Genomic DNA, 9,217 nt, shown 5'->3' with positions numbered 1-9,217 from the left:
ACGGCAACGAACTACATGAAATCCGATTTGTGCAAATCCGTTTTAAGCTACATTCGTATGTGGTTTGGAATCCATTTCTGGAAATCCGTTTCAGGGCTCTAATCAACAAGACATATGAACTAGCAAGCTCGTTTTGACCAGTAAGTATAATTAAATATACTGAAAATAAATTTTTACATTTAACATAGGCTATGTTTTGAGGAGGATGTTTGGGCTACTTGCATTGCTCGTTTCACATAATCATCGCTACCTGAGGTGTTGATGCCAACTGCAGACACATCTTTGTGCAAACGGGAAAATCATTAAACTTAGATTAAGTTAAAAACATATAGGTATGTATTTCATTAAAAGGCCAATTGTAGAATCATATGCAGACACAATTAATATGCAGCAATCCATAAAACATAACATTTACTTACCTAATCTGTCACATAGTAGCGACTATGGCTAATTAGCTGCACTCCCATAGTAGACTGTTACAATGTACATCACGAAGTAGCACAAAGTCGCGCATGCGCAATCGCACTTTATTTGCCGTTGCATCAGTAGTTGTTGCTTAAAGTCCCTACACTATACTACAGCGCAACCGCGACGGTAAGACAACATCTGTATTGCTGTTACTGTTGTTTTTAGCGTAGTCATAATGCAATGGTATTACCATAGAAACCAATGCACATTCAGTAAAAACGAAAGAGTGTACAATGTCAGGTTTGTGTGTCCATAAGCGCTATGAATATTGTTGTCTCTATATGTAGCAACGCGGCGTTGCGTAACAGAAACGGTGGAGAGACGACTACGCCACCCCAGGGAAATACAGGGGAAGCCTGACAGAAGCCCCTGCTTGACGCGAATTCGCGTCTGTTGTGAAGTGAATTTCACGCCGAATGAAGCAAGTAAACTCAAAATGTTCACGCCTCCAACTACGCGCGATTTATTCGCGCAAGTCGCGTCTGGTGTGAACGCTTCTTATGAAGCTGGGCCTCCACTAGAACGCACCGCTGCAGACTGTAGCGCGGTGACGTCAGGTATCTACGTCAGGTATATATTTACCGCGCATGCGCAAAGTGACGTATGGTATGTCTATGACACGCATGCGCATTGCGTGTGTAATTTGCATTACGTGGTGACGGTAGGTGTTTTTGCGTCGTGCGTGACGTAACACGTCATAAAAACGCATGCGCATACTTAACAGAATACTCTAATAAAATGTAAAAGTATTAAGAACCCTAAGGTGGAAAAAAAATAAAACAATAAAATGTAATACAGCACATATCCATGATTTTAACCATGTCTCATCTCAGGTAAAATGATACGGAATTACAGAGTTTATTCTGTAATATCTGTGTAGTATTTTATTTACAATTTATTAACATTCTGTTGCACTTTACTTCACTGTGTATATTGTAATATTACCCTTTAACGGCGCCTTATATATTTCTTATGAGGCTAGTCAACATTACAAAAGATGCCTTCAGTCGTCAGCTCTAGTGGCGCAGATGGTAAAACGTGTGATTTTTACATTTTGACGCGATCGACACAGGTTCGAATCCGCCTTTTAGCAGATTTTTTTCTTCTCCCTTTTCAAATTTAAAATCACATCAAAAAAGCATTTATTTTCAATAAAAATTAAGGAAATAATCAAAAAGTTGTAAGGGAGGGCTTTATTGTCCCAATAAGGTGATATCCATTTAATAATTTGAATTAAAATTATAATTTACACTCAATACGTTATTATTGCATAACGTTAATGTTTTATAATGTACTACAATACTGAGGTACAGGTAATTACCACTGTTTGCAATAAGTAGTTTAAATAGCAGAAAATCCTGCTATCACTAGCTGCTGCCTTTCTTATTTTAATCTGTCCTCTGTCATGGTTCTTGTTTATTTATTTATTTTGGATAATTTTGGACATTTTCCTTTTGCATTGGCAATTCTGCATGTGAAATATTTAAGCCAATGAAGTAGTTGTAAATTCAATTGACTACATACAGTATATTTTCAGTGTATGCATCCCATTTTATGCATGGTGCCTCCAAAAAAACCAAACTGATAACAGTGATCTTTTTTTAAAATTATTATTTAAAAGAACAAAACAGAAAATATAATTGTATATACAAATATAGATTAAGACTATAGACTATAAACATGACACAAGAGAAAGAAAAAAAAATTGCATCTGCTCATTCTGAAATTCACCTCCATCACTGATAAAACAATCAACCGAGCAGTAGCCCTCAAATTCTTTGAATGAATAAAACCCACACAGGACTCCCCTCCTGTCAGTCCTGACATACCTAGGTGTGCAGTCTTTAAATACAGTATCTCATTGCACCGTAGGCACTGGGTCAGTGAATACGGTACCCGACACTCCTGTCTGTATTGTGCAGAAAATGCACTCCAGTTCACGACACCTAATTTACATAAAATAACAAACAATATTAAATAATTTTGAGGAAAGGCAAAAGAGCCATACAAGGAAAATATTTTAAATGTATTTTTAAATATTATAGGATGGTGTTAGAAAAAGAGTGTTGTTTGCTTTGTCTGTAAAGTACCTAAGAGATTCAATTTATAATCATCATTAACCAACTAAATTAAAAAAGTTTGTCAAGTCAAAATTTAGGTTGGCTTGGCTTGAGAAAGCATAGCCTGAAACAATTTGAAAGTTTTACAGTTGAGGGCAATACAGTCTATAAGGGGAAAAAAACAAAAAAACAGATAGTTGAGATGAGACAGACAGAAAGATGAGAAGAGAGACAGACACTCAAATACTTTTTACAGTATTCACTACATGTTAAAGAACTATCTGTCTAGACATATGAAGTGGGCCTCTTCTCTGAATTTCGTCTCACTGATAATGTCCCTAAAAAGTCATGAACATGAAGGTAAATTTAAGAGGTAACACTTTACAATAAGGTGTCATTTGTTAACACTAGTTAATGTATTAATTAACATGAACTAACAATGAACAATAAATTTGTTACAGTATCTATTAATTTTGATAATGTTAATGCAAAAGATGACAAATATGAGAAACATACATACATACACACACACACACACACACACACACACACACACACATATATATATATAAATGTATGTATGTATGTATTTATTTGTAAATTTTTTTGCAATGCATGCAATTCATTACTTTATTAATATAAGTATTTCTGCTCTATTTTAATACATCTTTAAAGGCTAATTTTAGGCGAAATAAGACTTTTAAAGACCAGCAGCAGAATCCCTGTCACGTCGAATACTAACACATATCATAAAACATGTCATAAATGTTTGAAATCGCACACATTTGCAATGACACTCTCTATGATTATGACCAAAGCATCCTTACAATTAAAAGCCAACACAAACGCACATTTTTTAGAAAACAAAAGTAAGTGAATGAACCATTATTGAACCTGCGTATTTACGGTAAATACATAGGTAACGTAGGTACGTGACGTCACCACGCTACTGCGCCTGTATTTTATAGATATACCATACGTCACTTTGCGCATGCGCGGTAAACACATACGTGACGTAGGTACCTGACGTCACCGCGCTACAGTCTGCAGCGAGGAGTACTTGAATGATTGAGCCACCAGGTGTGATCAATGACAGGACGCCACTTAACGCCAGTGGGCGTGTCTTCCCATTTCTTCTTCTCTTGGTTTTAAAGGTGCTGTATGTAGGATTTTGACTCTATTAAAGCATAAAAATACCATAATATGTTTGCAGATATTTAAGAAACATGCTAAGTTAACATACTTGTTTATCTGAAAAACAATTCTAAGGTCAGTTATTCTCCTTTGAAAATGTGCATTCCGGCTCAGAATGTCTCCCTGCCTCCCAATGTTCATACTATCCATCCTAAATAGTATGTGAGATTGCAATAAGTGTGTCCCAAAGCATAGTATGTTGAAAAGAGTAAGTCCCCAGATGGTGTACTATTTCAGGTCGATTTTTGAAGTGTGGATCTGTGCACACTCTAATGGCTAAAATTGCCCACAATCCATTGCGTTTTGGCAAAGGATTCGGTCCAGAACTACAAACACGAATGAAACGCGTTAGAAAAACTACAAACGTGGCGGATGAGCGCGATCGACCGTTAGGTAGAGAGATTTACAAAAAGTGGTTTGAGTTACTAATAATCAACATTTAACCTGGTAAAAAATATTTATTTATTGTTATCCGTGTTATATTTCATCTGCAACAGCCATGTGAACTTTTATAAACATCCATTTGGTCGTTATAACTTTTAAATGCATCATGCAGAAAATATAAGCAGAGTTCTTGCCAAGAAAGAGAACAGACTGTCAGATCAACGAGCTACTTTTTTCTCTCCAATACGGTATGAAATGAAATGTGGAGGATGTAAACAGTGACAAGATGATTGACAGGCCAGTTTACAGTGACAGGGTGCGTGTAACAGATGCGACAGAGCGGTCCGTTAAAGACGCAGTTGTGTGACGTGATAGTATGTCCCAAAGCTTGCCTACTCTTCTACTACTAAAAGTGTGTACTTTTTCTTCACCAAAATAGTACATACTTTAAGGGCGTAGTATAAGTATGCACATTGGGACACAGGGTCTGTGTTTGTTATGGTTTGTGAAACCTGCCCACTACCAGTTTACCCAATAGAGTGGGGGAACTATGATGTCACTTTGTAGGCGAAAACCCAGAAGCGAGTTAGCATTTTAGCACTTCCGGTTCCATAGTCCCAGAGTCAATGGCTGCGTCCAAAATCGCATACTACTTGTACTACATTTGAATTCGAACGTACTACTCGACTGTTAAAAAAGTACGTTATATATAGTATGAATGGAACTCGGACGTATTACATTCGCCATGTTGATGTTGTCACGTGTCATGCGTCTTCACAACAGCGCGAAAATTTAAAGAGCCCACTTCACTGCGCGAACATCGTTAATGATTTAAATTCTTACCTCTTAACGAACCATCTATTTAAAGAAAGCAGCATTAAGCTGATGTACTACATTGAGGTTAACGTAACTCCATCTGATCGGTGATGATTAGAGATCTTTTTACACCCAATTCACAAAATCGTTTCATCTGTTTGTTAAACCCTCAACAAGTCAGTCGTTTACTTGGATGGTTAAACATGTCACGAATCCTGTCCATGCACTTCCGTTCATTCACCACCAGAGGTCACTCGCTCATCATATTGACTTTCACACCACACATCACAATGGACTGCGTTTCCCATCAGCCATCTCACCAATCACACACCTGTAACCAATCACACACTCTATTTAAACCCAGGACTTTCTCTCCCTTGTCGCCGAGTATTGTATGCATTATTGCTGCCCTACAGAGCACCGTTAGTTTGCCTAGCCTAGCCTAGCCTAGCCTTTTTTGGATTGTGTTTTCCCCTGCCTGGACTATCGCTGACGTTTGGATTACCTCTCCTGTCTCGCCCCTTTGGATACTGTTCGCCGATCGTCGACCCACGCTTGTCTCTGTTTCCTCTTTGTCTCGCCCATGTTATACCTGTTTGCCACTGTTTGACCCTGCCTGTTATGACGTCATGTCAATGTGATGTAACGCCGCGTTGAGTTCTGGGAAACTGTTTTGTTTATCCGCCATATTTGCAGGACAGCGCTGGCTTTGCGCTATTGAGTGTAGGGCAGTATTTTTTTTTTTTGTCGTGATTGTGAAAAATGTCACAATTGTATGTCATTCATGCTGCACCGAGAATTGCAATAGTAACTCCGATCATCGTTCTGGGAGAAAACTGAATAATGCAGTATGTTTTTTCGCCTTTTTTCTATGTGTAAAACACCAAAGGAAGCAGGTCGCGGAGAAGACGCCGAATAGTACATCTGTTAGTCACTGATTAAACCCACTGCCTCCCACTCAATAAAAGAATCACATTTCTGTGTGTTTTTGAAAGATGTGATTTTGTTGGTTTAATAATTAACGTTACCGTTGTGAATTAGAACTTGAACAGGGGACTTTCTAAACTGATTAAAGTGGCTTAATGTACCAAGACAGTGATGAAGACAAAATTGTAAAGCCTATACTATGTGCAGATACGCATATAAGCTGAAAATGTGAAAGCAACGCGTTTATTTATGCATTAACGCATTTTCCTCTCATAAGAACACGCTTAATGCACCGAGACAGTGATAATAAAAGACCACATTCTGCACAGTACCTTACTAATAAATCATAATATGTGCAGAAAAACAGATGAGCCCAAAATATGAACATTAAATATCACTGTCTAAATCCATAAGCGCTTTCTACATTACGGTTTTCTAAAAGAAACGTTTAAACTTGTCGCGTTAATATTCTGGCTCACCTGCATGTCTTTTAGCATCACTGTCTTAGTACATTAAACCAGCATTTTAAAATGCTATAAAGCTTTTCACAAGCTCCTAGGGATTTGATTTTGCTTGTCATTTGTTGAAATATAAAAAGTATAATGAGTTCGTGACTGTTCGCTGAATGTGACCCACAATCTCTGATTCTCCTCCGTGGCCATGGAAAAAAATGAATATTTATAATGACAACAGTTATACTTTGTCATTTAAAAGTTTCCAACAAAGAAATGGATCGACTTCTGTTTGCTTGTTGAACACACTTTTATTTGGATAATTTAATATGACGGCTGAAGCAGCAGCGAGCGTCTAGCGGGTGACACTGACTACGTTTACATGGACATCAGTAATCTAATTATTTACCTTATTCTGAATAAGACAATATTATGATTAAGGTGTTTACATGAGTTGCTTTTAGAATAATCCTTTCATGTTCCTGTTTTACATAAGTACACAGATCGATTAATGGCATGCGTCATTACGTCACCACGCAACGCTATCCGACGTCTCCTCCAGAATTTCACGTATAAACATATAGTTCGTCTTCGTGATGATGCCTTATACAGTTTTGGGTGTTTAATTTTATGAACGCTTCAAGTGCAGTTAATTATTTGTACGTGCATACAGACGACGGCAGTGTTGAAGCTCTTTTATTTGCCGTCTAACGGACCGCAGTAAAGATAGTTTGCGGTTCGATATTCAGATTTCTTTTGGCTATTAATGTCATAGTGCAAACAGATCAGAATAGTGATGTTAGTGACCCAGAGAAGGGTCAGCTGACCCATACTGATCTCAGAAAGTTTTCACAGTTTTCACAGATCAGAATAGTGATGTTAGTGACCCAGAGAAGGGTCAGCTGACCCGTACTTATCTCAGAAAGTTTTCACAGTTTTCACAGATCAGAATAGTGATGTTAGTGACCCAGAGAAGGGTCAGCTGACCCGTACTTATCTCAGAAAGTTTTCACAGTTTTCACAGATCAGAATAGTGATGTTAGTGACCCAGAGAAGGGTCAGCTGACCCGTACTTATCTCAGAAAGTTTTCACAGTTTTCACAGATCAGAATAGTGATGTTAGTGACCCAGAGAAGGGTCAGCTGACCCGTACTTATCTCAGAAAGTTTTCACAGTTTTCACAGATCAGAATAGTGATGTTAGTGACCCAGGAAGGGTCAGCTGACCCATACTGATCTCAGAAAGTTTTCACAGATCAGAATAGTGATGTTAGTGACCCAGGGAAGGGTCAGCTGACACGTACTTACCTCAGAAAGTTTTCACAGATCAGAATAGTGATGTTAGTGACCCAGGGAAGGGTCAGCTGACCCGTACTGAACTGTGAAAGTTGTCACAGATCACAATAGTGATGTACATGACTCAGAGCAGGGTCAGCTGACCCAAATTTGTATATCTTTGAAAAATATTTTTACATTTTAAATACATTTAAATAAAAAACATACAAAAATGTAAAAAGAAAAATGCTATATTGCCTTAAATAACATATATTTACCTATATTTAGGTAAATAATACATACATCAAATATATAATAATAAATATATTAATATATAATATGTAATTAATATATTTTTTAAATTTAAAAAAAAATATTTACTTAAATATATTTTCTACCAATACGTCTTGGGCCATTTATTTTATTTTTTTGTATATTTTTGAAAATGTATTTTAAATACAGAAATATATATTTTTAAAAGCATTTGACAGTCCAACAAAATGCATTTTCTTGCCCCTGAAAAACCCAATTTAGAAATATGCTTTGGTATGTAAAGGTTGAAACTAAATATATGTATTTTATTAACAAAATATTTTTCATTCAGCTTCCTTGTTTGCAACATATATTTCATATATGTTTTGGCTAAAAACATTTAGACTATATTTTAGAATTATGACCCGTTATTCAATAGCGCCATATAACATTGTTATACAAGAAAAGGGGCCAGAGCAAAGAGAAACACTGCCACGCGATAAAATGCGATTGTGAAAGTTTTCACAAATCGAACTCGAGCTAAAACAATAATTTTTTATTCCAGCCGTCTGCGTGTTTATTTGGCAGTAGACGTTTAAACATGAAGAACGCCTATCTTTCACTTTCCTTATAGCGGACTTACCAAGGGGTCTGTGGACAAAAGCTTTTCTGTGAAAAAATTCACAGATCAAGCTGGTGAAGATGACACCGTTTTCAGTCTTCCAAGTGTCCAATTTTTGGAGCTATAGCCATTATAAAATTAAGGATCCCTACGAAAAAAAAACCCGATTTCGGCCCGGAGGACACTGTAAACTGAATTCACAAATCATGGAGAATGTCATTCAGTATTATTTGCGTGTCTATGACAGCGCACTGCGTATTAATAGCCAAAAGAAATCTGAATATCGAACCGCAAACTATCTTTACTGCGGTGTCAAACCGTTGATCACTGCCGTGTGTGTGTCCTTTCGGAAAATGCGGCGAAAAGTCCTACACGACGGTAATAGTGTGATTAAGGTGTTTACATGTCTGTACTGCACTTCAGTAATGCGACTAAAATAGGAATACTCCATATGTCTTAATTCGATTTGTGTTTACTTCGAGTATGACTTTAGCCGGATTAAGGTGATCAAAAATCTTTGTTTACATGGTAGACTCTTAATCAGAGTCTTAATCGTATTAAAATCGGAGTATTGATGTCCATGTAAACCTACTGACTGTTTTCACGGTAATCAGATCAACATTGTAAATTAAATTCTACAAAACCTAAGATTAAAAAAAATCTAATTATCGTGCCCTGCAAACGATACAATGAAGAATGAATGATTGTTTAACTTAAAGGCAAAAACAAAACAAAAGATAAGCAGTTATCCGAAGTAACCATGGGAAC

The sequence above is a fragment of the Onychostoma macrolepis genome, chromosome 23 (genome assembly GCF_012432095.1).
Source record: "Onychostoma macrolepis isolate SWU-2019 chromosome 23, ASM1243209v1, whole genome shotgun sequence".
Classification (NCBI taxonomy): domain Eukaryota; kingdom Metazoa; phylum Chordata; class Actinopteri; order Cypriniformes; family Cyprinidae; genus Onychostoma; species Onychostoma macrolepis.
The sequence above is the reverse complement of the archived record's forward strand: the minus strand, read 5'-3'. Positions refer to the sequence as shown.